General features: G+C 47.3%; 1 protein-coding gene across 3 annotated transcripts in view; it reads right to left on the bottom strand.

Annotated features, from left to right (window-relative positions):
• LOC144813848 (solute carrier organic anion transporter family member 1A2-like) overlaps positions 1–13,328 on the bottom strand; it is a 1,137,838-nt gene that overhangs the window by 916,188 nt on the left and 208,322 nt on the right. The gene's annotated exons all lie outside the window — the stretch shown is intronic.

Below are 13,328 nucleotides of genomic sequence, written 5' to 3'. Positions count from 1 at the left end.
GTGAACATAGACATGACACATCTGAGTTATTTCGAATGTTTTATTCACATTCTGGTTAATGCCGGAGCTGTACATGGCCAAGCCAAGCCCACATTAAATGGTAGCCCAGTGGTGGGCCAACGAGAGTCCTTTGGGGATTGAAAAGTGAATTGAAAGAGGCAGAGTGCAGTCCGCAGCAGGATTGCTGTGTAAACGCCAACCAGTGAAGATATGGCAGTCCATGTCGGGGTCCAGGTGAATGTCGCAGAGTGTTCCGGGGGTCAGTGGGAGGTGTTGTCCCAGAGAATGCTGCATAGGACTGAACCAGGCAGGGACAGGCCATATGGTGGGGATGGATGCTACTACCTCCTTCCTCACACAGTAATTACCATCCACATCTTTCTTCTCTGATACTTCTTCTGTGTCCGGTATGTCCGGTGTGTCCTGTGTGTGGTGGTGTAATAGCTGATTCACTGCGTGCCTCTAACACATCAGGGTGTGAAGCTGATAGGGCTGCATCATTGTGTGCTACTGACACATCAGTTGTGTGTGTCGAAGTTCCCACAGCAGTTATTTGGGACAGGCTCAGTGGCAGCAATGGCAAGATGAGGAACTGCAATTCATGGAATATCCCAGCTACATCTCGCTGGTGTATACTTCTTGTATACGAGTAATAGCCCAAGCGATGTCAGCCATGGATTGTCGGGAGCATGGTGCAGACAGTGGGTGTCCATTAGGGACTCTTAGTTGTCCCTGATGGGACTCAGACACACGCGTATGGCATCAAGTTTGGCTTCCACGAGCTCGAAACCCACTCGCAGCTGGTCAGCCACCTCCACGTGGCCACCCAACACATGGAGTTGGAATCCCATGTTGTGTTCCGGGGTCCTGTGGGACAGCCATGCTGGTGTGTGTTTCCTGCTGTGTGGTCTGTGCAGGGGGTGGGTTCACCTCGATGCAGCTGGGCTGCCCTGCTCCTGGGGGTGGGATGTGGAGGCTGTCCATTTGTCTTTGGAGAGAGTCCTCTTCATCATCACTGATGAGATTTGTTGTCTGCTCTGCAGTAGGTGTTGATTGTCCCTCTGCAATGTAAAGGGGAGATGCAGGTTAACGGAGTGTCCCATGTATGTTGACGCTTTGTAGATGTTTGAATACAGACTGCATGACAATGTACATTCTGACTGTTTTGGTGGAGCTGGCTATTTGATGGCAGTCAGTGGGAATTTCGACTACATGATGGATTTGTGGTTGTACTCGTACATTATCATCTCACAGTGTCAGGCAATGCCAGATGTTAGTGGCCAGTTACTACACACAAGCAGAACCTTTTGTGTCATTTGTCCTGTGGGGTAGGTGTTGCACTCTGTTCCACATTGCCGTCAATGTTGATGTGCTGTGATTGCTATGTGTGTGTGCTGCATGGTGGGAGAGTCGCCCCTGCAGCTCTGATTTGGCATTCCCTTATCTATTTGCGCAGTGTGCCTTTGAATTGTGTGCTTTTCGGGGGCTGATATGTTTGCGACTTGGGTCTTTTGTGATCTTGGACAGATTTTGTGGTCCCCTGCATTGTTTGTTTGCTGATGTGTAATGGACGTCAAGGGTTGTAGATGCACAAGGACGTGTCAGAGTGGGACCTGCTCCTTTACGGATGTGATCCACACTGGGCCACTTCAATGTCGAATTGTGCACCATGTCCTGTGTTTTGACTACAGCCATGCTATCAGCCATGCAGTGTCACTTGCATAGTCAGTGTGGCTCACACAGATGCTACTTTTCTGGATTCTGCACATGTGCGTATGTAGGTTGTGTTAATGGTGATATGGAGGGGGCTCATATGTGCACATAGTGGATGGAGGCCTACTTGGTGTTTCTATGTGTGCTGCAGTGTGCCAAGGGTATCAGGGACATGTTCCACTATCATTGTGCGTGTGCAGTGTGCTACAAATGTTTGTGCATGTGTGCCATTGTGCCCATCTGCCCCCGTCACCCCAGTCCCTGGCGGTTACTCACGCCATTGCTTTTGGGTAAGGTCATATAGAGCTATGTGCAGTCCCCCAACTCCTGTCACCATCTCCACACTAGTGACTGTGGCCACCTCAAGTTCATCCAGCTCCTCCTGTGGAGCAGGACTCCCACCTCCAGTTGCCGTTGCTGCCTTCCTGTTGGTGGCGAGTTTCTGTTTGGTCTGGCTTTGCACATCATGCCAGCGCCTCTTCACCTCCTCCATTGGCCTCCTCGACACTGCAACCTCATTGACGTTATTGAAGATGGTCCGCCATATTTCCAGTTTGGGTTGCCTGTGCCACATTGGAGGTGATGAACAGTTGTTGGTAGTTTTCTGTCACCTCCGTGATGATGATCCAGTCTTCCTGCGGACTGAACCCTGTCTTCCTCTTCCTCTTCTCCTTGCCATTCCCCAACCACGGGTTCCTAGGCACGCCATACTAGGGGAAGAGGTACTGCCCATAGAGGTATCCAGGGTCTGATGAAAGAGACGATCCTCAAATAGGAAGAGTTTTTCTGTTAATGCAACTTTTTAAATATTGCTTCCATGCCCCCTTGACTTAACCATATATGAATCCTTGTGTTCTTTTAGAGGACACGCGCACAGCTCCCCAGTTAACATATGTACATACTGATAAAGTTTAATTCAAACCACTACCCCAAAGATGGCTGCTCCGGTTATCAGTCAAGCTCCCTGACGCTTCCGATGTTCCCTCGTCAACAAAAGCAGTGGAACCGGAAGTAGCCAGTACAGGGCCCAGAGCAAGGGTAGGATAGACAAGTGTCGGTTTGCCACCCATTCCACAGAGCAACAATGTGCTCTGCCTCCCCCGTCAGCCGTAGACTCTCATACTACGGGTGAATTCAAACACGCTGCTATGGATGTCCACACGACTTCAGGACATTAATTATTTAAGCATGGGCATCCACTGCTTTTAATCTTAATCTAAGTGTGTGCATTGCTTAGTTTTATGCACTTGCTTTTGTCCTGGTTACATACGATCAGTCAAGACTTTGCGGGTGTCTTTTGTCTGAATGTTCATTTTGCCGCTAATGCACACAGCAACATTTGGCACCCTATGCCATACATCAGCATGTATCACGTCGCTACCTGGGCATGTATAGAAGCAACATATATACAAACTGTGGCACATACAGCAGCAAAGTGCAAGTTTGTGCACTTCCCCGCATATGTGTATGACTGTAGTTTTACCATACTATTCCAGCTTGGTTAAACAACTTCGAGCACTTTCATGCACATTCTAATAACACCGGTGAGTACTTAGTCACCTACAAATGTCTCTACTAATGCCTAGCTATCATAACAGGCATACCTAGCCTGGTATAAGTCTACTAGGGTACATACTACTGCGCCTTGTCATCAGATAAAATTATGAGAACCAGACCAGCAGTAGTGCACTACTCACCTTTAGCTTTTCTTGGTCCTGATGAAGTGCCTCCTGACCTGTTAGGGGCAATGTAGGCACAAAACATGTTCACCCACCACACCAAGACAGCCCTGTAGGAACATTACATCCATTTAGGGTATCCACAATATTTAATTATGCCTGAGCTACCACAGTAATAAAACATAGGACAGATCTAGACTTATTTTAACCCACTTTCCTGTGCACTACCCAGCCCTCACACCCGCACGCACCCTATGGCTTCTTCAAAAGATCTCCGCCAAGAGCCCCGTTAATGGAAGCCCGTTGGGCATTGCAGTGCCGGCCCGACCAGGAGCTTGGCTTAATGATGAAGCACAGCATCCTTCCGGGTGTGTGAGGGCATCACAAAGAACGACCTCCCTTTCCCCGCCCCTCTCACTGGGAACTGCACACCCCCTTTATACACAGTTTACTTCGGAGCTCGTTTGCAGGACCTGTTTAAATACGGCTCCTGATCCCCCTTGCTTTTGATATACCCTTTTTAATCAACCTCATTTTGAGAGCATAAAATGGCGTTTATTTTAATCCTTTAAGCACTCTAAATGGCCACTAGTAATACATGTATGTCACCAGTTCAAAGAACCTTTCCCACTCCCCCAAAAATATTTCTCCAGCCTCTAACTTTATCCGATCAATCTACAAAACTAGAAATTGTCACTAACCTGGAGCCTGCATACAGAGTAATGAGGAGGGTCGGCCTCCAAAAGTAAAAGTTAGAAGTAACCTGGAGGCTGCATCGGTACAGAGTAATGAGGAGGGACAGCCTCCACAGCTAGAATTGGCACTAACCTGGAGGCCGAAGTAATGAGGAGGGCCAACCTCCTAAACTAGAAGCATGCACTAACCCAAAGGCTGCATAGGTACAGAGTAATGAAATACCAAAATATCACACTGTGGATCCTACAATACAAAGGTAAGGCAGACTTTTTCAGGTTTAAAACACAGTTATGTTTCTCCTACACAGAAACAATTCAACACTTGGAACATTTTCTGGGCAAAAATCATAACATGGGTTCCTAAGGGAAAAACGTAGTTAGCAATTGCAGGTAAGTAAAACAGTTTACAGTAGTGAGCTTTTGGGTGCTGGACCAGGGTCCAGCAAAGTTAGGTTCTACAACGAAACTGCCCTCAGCTGTACTGCGGTGGCCGGGCGCACATTGAAAATTTGGCACTGGGGCCAATGTTTTCCAATTGGGCTAGGGGCACCGTGTGTTGAGGCTGCTCACAGGCAGGCCAATCGGGCTACGGTGAAGATCTTCTGGGGATGTGTTGAGGGCAGAGGGGGACCAAAGGATGCACCAGTATTGCACCACCAGCGGAACAGGGACGGCCTGGTTCAGGGTGCTTGCACAGCTTCTGGCGCCCAATGCTGTCCTACGAGGATCTTCAAAATCGGTCTTGAGCTGCAGGCGTCAGTCAGAGGGTCAGACGAGGGAAATCATCAGCCAGGTACGTATCTTCAAATGCAGGCGGACATCAGGATCCCTTTGGAACTGGGCATTTGGACATAGGGCAGGAAGCAGCAGAGGTGCCTTTTGATGTTGGGTTTTCTTCTTACCGGTAGGTCGCAGGTGTCGACACTGGGCCTTGGAGGTGACACCCCTCGATGGTTTGGAGGTCAGGACCACTGGGGAACCACTTCAGGACCAATGGACCCTCTGGACACTGGTTGTGGACAGAGGGTGCAGATGTAAGTCCTGGAGCAGGGTTTCTTAGTTTTGCAGCGTTTTTACCTTCTTTTGTGGACATTGACAATATCCTCGGGAGTCTTGAGACTTTATTGAAGTTGGTGATCAGTCCTCACCAAGTCTGGGGGTTTCTGATCCTTTTTGAATCTGTTATTTTCTCTTGCAGGGATTTTGAAGCTTCAGGCAGGCCAGTGGGGCTGGAGCCAAGTCATTTGGGCCTGGAGTCTTCACAGCTGTGCCGTCGTCAGGTTCCAGTCTTCGTAGGTCATCAATCCTGCATTCCTAGGTTCAGGGTTGCCCTGAAATACTACATTTAGGGCGCGTTTTAGGAGTCTCAACATAACTACACACATGACATGCTCACCCCACGTTGGGGAGTGAGCACATTCCAGCACTCTAATTGGGCCTAATTCTCCAAACCAAGATGGAGAATTCTGGGTGAGAAGTTCACCTCTGCTCCAGGCCACCTCAGGGATGTGCCAAGCCTAGGTGAACACTCCTACCCTGTTTACCAAGTTTCCCACCTGTTCTGCTACCAAAAAGCGGGGCGAGGACAGGGGACGGAATCTCCCCTGTTTGGAGCGTCTCAGATCAGCATAACACATGGGGAAGCCTTTGAGGCTCACCAGGAGCACCAAGGATCCCATCCAAGGAGGTCAGAAATCTGTCTGTCGGGGGCTGGCTGGCCGTTTTTCAGGGGGGCATCTCTAAGATGCCCTCTGGCATCAGCGTGGGTTTATTATGCTGAGAAGTTTGACAGAAGTCAGTAAAGCCATTGTGGCCCTGTCGAGTTTGTAATGAAAAATCCCAAACCAGCGGCGGCCAGCACGGATCGGAGGTAGCAGCAAGGGTCGAAGGGGGCAGGATGCAGGGGAAGTGGGTATTAAAAAATAAAATAAAAAAACGTACCTTCTTCTCCGCTTCCTCATTGCGCCTCTATTCCCTAGTCCTCCCTGGCTGGCCTGATCAGGAAGCACACCCAGGCTCCCAGTCAACCAATCACAAAGCTAGAGGGGTGACTTACCTATACATAGGCTGTGGGTTCCAGGCATGGCACACATGTATGTCTGCGGGAATAGACCACCCTTGCTAAACTTGGATAGCATCAAAGGGTGTGCCTTTGGAACATAGAGCAGCGAACAAACTGCGGGAATAGAACACCCTTGCTGAACACCCCAGTACACATGTATGTGTGCCATGTTGACTCTTCATTTTTCTTTGCACCAAAACTCGCAGCCTGCAATGGGAGTGTGGGTGTTAAGGTACAGGGCCTCTAAGAGTGGCACAATATGTGCTGCAGCCCTGAGAGGCCGTCCCTGGTCAGTGGGCCCTTGGTACCCATGGTACCTTATACAAGGGCCTTAACTGTGGCCAAAGAAGTGCCAATTGTGGCAACAATGGTACAGTTTTAATTGAAAGAAAACATGCGCTGAGCACATGACTAGCAGAGACCCAGGGCACATCAAGTCAAAGTGCATCAGAAATCAGGCAAAAAGTGGGAAGGTTACTGCACTAGAACCCCTCTTTCCTACAATGGCCTAGGCTTGCCCAGTAATAGAGTTGATTCATAGTTCATAAAGAGAAATGTTTACTGTCTTACTGCTCAACCTGTTCTCTGTGACAACCATTATCTGTAGGAGTGAATCTCTTAATATAAACTGCAGTTTATATCTGTGTTTAAGCATGTCTTGTCTTGCTTCATTGCAAGGTACATTACACTGACGTCAACTGATGTGACCCACACACTACACAAAACCAAATATAAATAGATAAACACAAGGGATGCTTTACTGTCTACCTCAACTCCAGGCACAAAGCGTTCCAGAAGTCCTGCAAAGGCAGTCACATGTCAGGAGGGGCAGCTGGAATATCCGCCATTTAAAAGTCTGCCCAGCTGTGTGACCTCACTTCATGTCTGGCAAAGAGTGCCAGCTATGTCCACCGGGGGATATCTGACGAGAGGTTCCCGAGTGCACACGTCCTATGGTCACCAATGTATGACGTGGATGTAACCACATGACATGGAAATGTGGAGGCTTAGGACATGTAGCTTAAGGAAGGAAGTTACGCTACAAAGAATGCCACCACTGAACCTTTAAATATAATATTCATGTTTGCGTACGCCAGGAGCATCATTTATGGGCACCATATGGGTGTGTAATAAACATATTTAAGTCCCTGGCCTAGGCTACTCTTCCTGTCACTCATGCAATCATGAACTGCAGTGCAATGCATCTGTTGGTTTAGAGAATGCAAGAGTGCAAAAAAAGTATAAAACTGAACGGCAGTGCAGAGTGCACGTCACACACTCTGTGGTGGAAAGACTCACCTGTTGGAAAGGAACACAAGTATTTCTAGAGGTCAGGTGCAGTGCAGCTTTCTGATTGGTGTGATCCAGTGTTGGACTAATGGTAGATCCTGTCAAGTGTATTATTCTGTGGGGCAGACACAGAGGCCAATAGAAATCCAGGAAACACACACACACACACAGAGGACTGCCTGGGACATGTACTGTCCACAGCACAGTAATTCAACGCTACCATCTCATTACTGCCACTGTTTCTGCATTACAAAGATTACAGTGACAGTTCTACCAGCTCGCAGCACCACCCACAGTATTACAGGAATACCATATCACTGCACTCCCACTTCAGCCCTCACTGCAGCTGCAGGGCACTAACCTGCCAGCAAACTTTTTGTCAGAATTGTATATAGCGCAATCTCAATCGGAAGGTCTCAGAGCGCTTCACATGAGCACCAGTTACATTACAGACAAACACATTCATCATTTTTTTTGTTAGGGACTGGGAGATTAAGTGTTGTGCCCAGAATGACATGATATTGAGAATCGTTGCCAAGACTCAAACACCAGTTCCGCAGTGGACAGCTCTAACCATTAGGCCACATCCTCGCCCAAGGATGTAGAGCTTCATCACTACAGTATTGCCACTGCGCGTCTGCTACTACCATTTATACCACATATCTCTCAAACACACCATCTCTTCCACTAATACGCTACAACCCCCTCACACACACTACAACTACCAAGCAAAATCCTCTTCCGAGCATTATTCTCCAGACATCAGCACCACACGGAGTGCCACACACCAGCACCAGATTATTAGCTCCAAAAGAGACGCTACCATTGCCCCTGCACAATAACTACACCCTCCACATTCACTTAACTGTTGCCCACCTTCCCGAATTACCACCCACATCAGATGTTCTACTGAATTTCTACCCCAGCACCCAGCTACCACTGCCAGAACTACACTGCTAACCTCAGGGCCACCCTGCCGGCCCAAGGCATGGTATTACCCCAACCATACAGCTACTGCTCATTTACCGCACTGACACTAGTTCCACGCTATTACATTATGTTATGTTATATATTTAGTAGAATTAGCGATGTGAAATCAAGTTGGTTCATGTTGGCGCTGCGCTAAACCATTAAATAATTTACTCTGGATCAATGTTTTTCGTTTTAGCGAAGGACGCAAAAGTGGAGTAAAATGTATGAGGCAACTACTTTCGGAAGAATATCACTATGACGAATGGAATTGTCTCTGAATTTTCAGTTTTTGCAAGGAGTTAAAACCATTCTAAAGACTCCAGGCATCGGCTCGTTTCGGTGGATGAGAAAAGTAAGAACAAGCATTTGCAACGCAATAGCATTTACGCAAGACCTATTGCATTGCATCACGGACAATAGGGGGATCAAGGGCAACAGAAGTGTTGGTGGGGGGAGGGGGAGAAAGGGGTGGGAAGGCACAGACAAAGTAGGGCTCACAGTCTAAATAACACGTACCGTACCGTGTAACACTCGAAGTAAAGGGGCCAGTAGCCATTGGATGGTTCAAATGATGACATGGTCATAATGAGGAGGGACTAACAAGGCTCATAATCAATCAGTATGCAGCATTTACAAAAGACAATGAAAGAAGCCAATTAAAAATATGGGCAGCGAGTGGGCCGAGCTTCCAATCCATACTTCATTACTGCATGCCTCGCAGAGCGAGCAGCGCGTGTGTGCTGCCGCTATAGGCTCAACCTGAACATGACGGGCAAGAACATAGAGTCACTTGTGTCATCGTTTGCAGCCTGTTCATTCAGTGGGGTTTACCAGATTTAGCAAGATGTAGCACTGTAAACAACAAGCGCTAATATGATTCAATGTGGTTGATGACACACTGGCTTCGGCACTGGGTTGGCCACACAAAAGGAGGCTCCCCTGTAAAATTCAAATCTTACCTCTAAACATTTTTTTTTCTGTGAGGGGGTTTACATGTATGTTTAGGATCTGCATAGTGTCCACGATCCAATAAACAGTAAGGGTGATGGACAGCATTCTTGAATTATTCACAGACACTGGTGAGTGTTGTTCACTCCAACTAGTACTTACTTCTTTTGTAGCAGTTGCCCGAGCTCCCCAGCCAATCCAAGCACTGCTCTTATGCTGCATATGATGCTAAGCAGTGTAAGAGCAGTGCTAATATTGGCTGGGGCATGCAACCCTAACGCTCCATGAAAGACCGATGGGGCTGTGTCTTTGTTGACGCAGCTCCATGGTAGTCTTCAATGTGGAAGCCTGAACTGCGCGTATCTGGCTGGCCAGAGTGCAGTCAATTTGACATTAGCTGCTTTGTTTCAGCCTCAGCTGCTCCTCCCGTCCTCTGAGAGCTCCTTTGCCCTGCCCATAAGGAAATGAAATGAATGCAGATATGCAGGGAGCTAATTTGAATCGACAAAAAGAGCCTGGAAGGTAGTGGCTCGCAGTAGCATAGGGTCAACACCCCTGAGCCCATAAGAAGGCACTGCTGCTGCCTCCACCTCACCTTCTTTTTTCTGTGCTGAGATCTCCATCCCAACTGTGGAGTCTCAGCACATGCAAATATATGTTTTAATAGTTAGTGTGGGAGTGATGGGGGAGCGGCTGAAAAATCAGGAATGCTTACTTCGAAAGGACAAGAGTTTAGGGAGGGCTAGGGAAGGTTATAGGGAGGTATGTGTACCCAACTACAAAAGAATAAGCCATTATTATTTACAAACTGCCCTTCTAAAGTTGCTACAGCCAGAAATGGACACAACACAGTAACAAATTACTCCATGTCAGAGGTGAAAGTCCTGCACGACACATGGTCAACCACTGTGGAGGTATTGACTGAAAATAAAGGGTGTCTGAGGTTGAGTATTTATACCTGGTGCCTCCTGTGAACTGGGAAACGCTTCTAAATGCTTCCCTTTGAAGTGCACAGGGTTCCTGCCTCCCCTGTCCTGACTAACCACATGGGATTTGCAGCCTTTGTGTGAAGGCAGGATAAAGCCTTTTCAGGTGTAAGTGCGGCTGTACCTACCTCTGTTGTCCCATCCTGCAAGTGATGGTGCATCAGGCACATCTAAGCTCTCTATTGTCTGTGGCTGTCTAGCAGGAATCCATAAAAGCCAACTGCCAACTACATCCAGTAATGTGACCCAAAAACAGGCTGCAGGCACTGAATGCCTAAGGCAGGAAAATGCCAACTTTCCAAACTTGGGAGCTTTGGAGGTTCATAGCTTGAATAAATTTAAAAAATCTTATGAAGATTTTTAAGTCTTAGTGCTCACTCTGTGACGGGGCTCTACCCTGACCATAAGCATATAAATATTTAGGATTTCTCGTACCAATAGTCTAGACACAGTGTGTGCTAATATGTTCTCAATCTGGGTTTCAACATTATACAACAATGATAAACACTATTAAACAGAATGAACAATAAGCCCAAATAAAAATTATGCTCAGCAAACAATGTGGCGCACAGTTGACTGTGCCAATTAGATATCTTTAATCAAGTAAATTTTGTTCCAAAGTCGAGATTTTTGTACATGATTCATCCATATAACTGCTGGTCATAACTAAGCTTCCTCGAAAGAGACAGCCTAGAGCACACTCGGCTGGGAATCCAGTGTTTGCTTATAATGTATACCGAGCCATGAATACAGCTTTGCCGTACAAGCAGAGATTCGATCTTCTAAAGATACCCCTGATGAAGGGCTCTTGCATTGGCCCGAAATACATTGGGTTGGAATGAATTGTTAGTCTTACAAGACTGTTATAACCAGCACTTATATGGATTAATCATGTACAAGAATCTCATAAAAATGGCAGTTTAAAACTTCACACACAGGCTGAAATGGTAGGGCTGAGACATTTGTAGAGGGCTTCTTAACTGGGTGGCACAATCATTGGTGAGGGCCCAATAATAGCATTTCGATTTCATGCCCTGGTCATAAATAGACGCAGTTACCAGGGACATACAAGTGGTCTCGGGACCAACCGACCTCCATCGGCGATACATACACCTCAATTACAATGCACCCACACATGGTGCAGACTCATACTCCCATTTCTCTAAAGGAGCTTCTGCTGCGGCCATAAACCAGCGGTAGAACAAGCTCCCATAGAGAAGTGGGAGTTTGTGTAAACCCCTTCACTGTGTTGCAGGCACCTCATGGAAAGGCCAAGATAGGTTTGCTCTCAGAATGTAGCATCCTAATTCCGAAGGCGGAAACGTCTTCCTCACAGGATTGTGCAGCCTTTCAGAAGTCTGTCAGATTGATCGGCTGGTTTGAATTCCGACCGCTGTAATTGTAATACGGTGGTCGGAAGTCACACCAGGGATGTTGATTAGCCCCTTAGCATTTTAATTGGGTCTAGGCCAATTCTACCATGTTTTAAGGAGAGAGAACAAGCACTGTAGCAGTGATTAGCAGGGGTAAAGTGCACAGAGTCCTTAAAGTGGTGACCCCGCTACTTAAGAAACCCACACTTGATCCTCTCTGTCCATCAAGTTTTAGACCCATCTCCCTGCTTCCATATGCAATAAAAATCTTGGAGAGAACAGTTAGCAAATCAAATCTCTCTCCCACTTCCTGGAAGAAAATCATCTACTAGATGAGGCACAATTCAGGTTTCGTTCTGGGCACGGAACAGAAGCTTCCCTAGTGACAGTACTCGATAACATTAAAATGCGGGCAGACAAAGAAAATCTGACCGTATTGGTGCTATTGAATGAATGAATGAATGAATTGAGAATTTATATGGGCGCAACTTAACCCGAAGGCATCAAGGCGCATCAGATGGAAAAAAGCAAACAGCGGAGTGGTCAGAGGCAAATGAAAGAAGCAGATATTACAGGTAGGATTCTGCAAATAGCCAGGTATTAAGATTCTTCTGGAAAAGGGTAAGAGATGTCTGGCCCTTGAGGTCAGCGTGAAACGTGTTCCATAGTTTGGGGGCGAGGGAGAAAAAGGCTCTCCCTCCCCATCTGGCCTTGAGGATCCGGGGAGTCGCCAAAAGGTTTTTGTGAGCCGATCTCAGGGCCCTGCCAGGGGTGTAGAAGGATACGAGAGATCCAATATCCTCAGCACCCAGGCCGTGTAAGGCACGGTAGGTCAGAACCAGAACCTTAAAATTAATTCTGGCCTGGATCGGTAACCAGTGAAGACTTTTTCTGATTTCTGTAACAGAGCACGCCTAGGGGCATTCACCACAAACCTGGCTGCAGCGTTCTGAATGATCTGGAGGCGCTGAATAAGCTTTTTGAAAATGCCAAGATAGAGGGCATTGCAATAGTCCAGGCGAGGTGAGATGAGGGCTACTACTACATATTTCCGAGCCTCAGGGGAAAGGAAGTGTACTAATTTCCTGAGTATCCTTAAAACCCCACAACAGGTCGAAACTGTTTTGTTCACTTGTTTATCAAACGCCAGTGTGGTGTCAAAAGTGACCCCCAAATTTCTGGCGGCCAAGGACGGCTTGGGACAAGTTCCAAGGGAGGGAGGCCACCAATCATCCGACCATAGATCTTGTTTGCCACCAAAGATGAGAATCTCGGTTTTTCCCCCGTTGAGCTTGAGGAAATTTGCGGACATCCAACCTGCCACGGCTTCCATGCATTTCTTAAAATTAAGGGCCGTGGACTCCACAGAATGAGATAAGGAGATCATTATCTGGGTGTCGTCGGCGTACGATAGGACTTCCAATCCATAAAATCTAACAAGCTTTGCAAGTGGGGCCACATATATGTTGAACAGAGTGGGGCTCAAAGATGAGCCCTGCGGGACCCCAAAATGCAAAGGCTTGGGAGAGGAAAGGAAGTCACCCAATTTGACCTGTTGGGCGCGTTGGTTAAGGAAGGATGTCAGAAGACCGAGAGCCGGTCCTTCCACT

The sequence above is a fragment of the Lissotriton helveticus genome, chromosome 1_1 (genome assembly GCF_964261635.1).
Source record: "Lissotriton helveticus chromosome 1_1, aLisHel1.1, whole genome shotgun sequence".
In the NCBI taxonomy this organism is placed as follows: domain Eukaryota; kingdom Metazoa; phylum Chordata; class Amphibia; order Caudata; family Salamandridae; genus Lissotriton; species Lissotriton helveticus.
This window is presented reverse-complemented; position numbering and strand designations above follow the sequence as displayed.